The sequence below is a fragment of the Palaemon carinicauda genome, chromosome 17, assembly GCF_036898095.1.
Source record: "Palaemon carinicauda isolate YSFRI2023 chromosome 17, ASM3689809v2, whole genome shotgun sequence".
Taxonomy (NCBI): Eukaryota; Metazoa; Arthropoda; class Malacostraca; order Decapoda; family Palaemonidae; genus Palaemon; species Palaemon carinicauda.
In genome coordinates, this window is record NC_090741.1 from 109,109,869 (window position 1) to 109,112,368 (window position 2,500).

Genomic DNA, 2,500 nt, shown 5'->3' on the forward strand with positions numbered 1-2,500 from the left:
TATATATATATATGTATATATATATATATATATATATATATATATATATATATATATATATATATATATATATATATATATATATATATATATATATATGTATATATATATATATATATATATATATATATATATATATATATATATATATATATATATTTATATATTTTATATATATATATATATATATATATATATATATATATATATATACATATATAATATATATATATATATATATATATATATATATATATATATATATATATATATATATATATATAAGGTTCCTCGATACAACAATAGTTTAAATTCAGTCTATTTTGTTTCAGAAAGACCTAATGACTCCATGATTTAATAATAATCTAATTTTTTATTAGATCAAAGATTGACAGTTCGAACACTTAAAATTTTGTCTTCCCTTAGTACCTGAATGATTGAACTACAGACCTCATATTTATTATAATTCAGTCACCCTAAACATATAATTGCTGAGATTTAGAATGTCGATAAACATAATCAAGAAAATCTGTTCACGCTATATCAGTACAACAGCAATTTTAGATTGCCTAAACACCGTGGTCAAATGGCAACAGTTAACCTTGCATTCATGGTCTATAGACCTTGCTTGCACTAGCCTCCATTGGATAGGCTTGAATCTATCCATGAGACTTTGTAGTAACCGCTTTGTTCAAAATATGTAGGAAAGGGGTCATTTTGGCTATTACAAATAAACATAGAACTAGTGAATAATATGACCAGAGGAAGGCTAACTATCTACTAGTGTAGATCATTATATTTGTTTACCAAAAATATATCTCAAAATATTTCCGAGGGAAATCAAGAGTTGTTGGGACTAGTAACCCGAGTGGTTGATTACATTGGAATCTGGTGCGTATCTAGCCTGGTGTAGATCAACTGTTTCAGTTGAGCTAATATTATCACATTATACGTTGTCAGTATCTATTTAAAAAAATGAAAGAAATATAACTCCACATTGTAAAATTACCAATGCTGTAGTTTATTTAATTGTTTTAACTCCCCCCCCCCCACTGTTCCAAGGGATTTATTGTTAAAATCCCTTGCGTTACAAGCACTAATTCAGGTATTAAGCTTTTCACGTGCTTATCTATATTATTAAATACGCCTATCTCCTTTTCAAAGACTGTAAAATGCAACACTTCACAATTTATTTCATACCCAGACTAGTACAGTGGTAATGCAATAGCCTTGCATTCAATCCATCTCGACTTGCGAATCTAAGCATTTAAATGGAAGGTTATTGCTTCGGGGAATGCAATTGCCGCTTGCCTGACGTTCTTACGAGTCTCTCTTCAGATGAGATGCCACTGAATCCTGACAACTTTAATCCTTAACCTCTGTTCCCTGTGTCTGTTAATCTGGAAGAATCATGCTAAAACTGAGCTCGCAAAAGGGACTCAAAGGATGTAGACCTATGTTGAGCCTTACGTTGACCAAGAGGAAATAGTTTTTTTTTTTTATTAGATACAAAGATTTGAAGCAAACATATTTCATTATATAATTTTCTATTAATTTCGAAGAGGGATTATTGTTCTTATTTCCAGTTGAAATATATTCATGAATATATTCGCCAAAAAGATCTTATATCCTTATTATAAGTTTTCCAAGGAATACTGACCCAAATGAAAAAATGTAATTCAATGAACAGATTTATACCTTTTCTCGCGATATCCTTAATAAATTACCTAAATATCTGACGGATCTAGACCATATTAACCAACACAAGATGATAATACCTTACTATTTGAATAAAAAAAATCAAGAAATAAAAGAATACCTTAACAAATTAAGATTTACAGATGACATGGTTATGTGTGTATATATATATATATATATATATATATATATATATATATATATATATGTGTGTGTGTGTGTGTGTGTGTGTGTGTGTGCCTCTGTGAAAACATGTTTTTAGGTTTGTAGCCTTGACTTTGTTTGTACGTAATTAGCAGGTAATTGGTAGGATAACATGAGTGATTTATTGGAGATTTTCTTATCGTTGTTATATAGACAAGATTATTACACTTAAAAGCAGGGGTACCCTATGGTGGCCTCTTGTCAATTAACCGACATCCCTAGCTACATATCCTTTCCTAATATACTGACACTGCTAAATTAGTGGAAATCTCCACCATGGAAAGATGCGTGTTTAGGCTATTAATTTCCGAAAGTCTTGAAAGTTATAGAAAGGTTAATGCACTTAAAATACAAATTCAAAAGTTTATATACTTTATGTTTCACCTGTTCTGGGGCATGTTACAAACACACACAGACAATCACAAGCACACACACACACACACACACACACACACGCACGCACACCATGTTTATGGTTTTAATAGCTCAGCCTCATTAAAGGCTTAATTAAGATGGCTGGAAAAAAATGGAGTATGGAAATGGAGAATATTATCATATCAAGAATTACTGATTTAACTAGAACTCTTATAGGAGATCT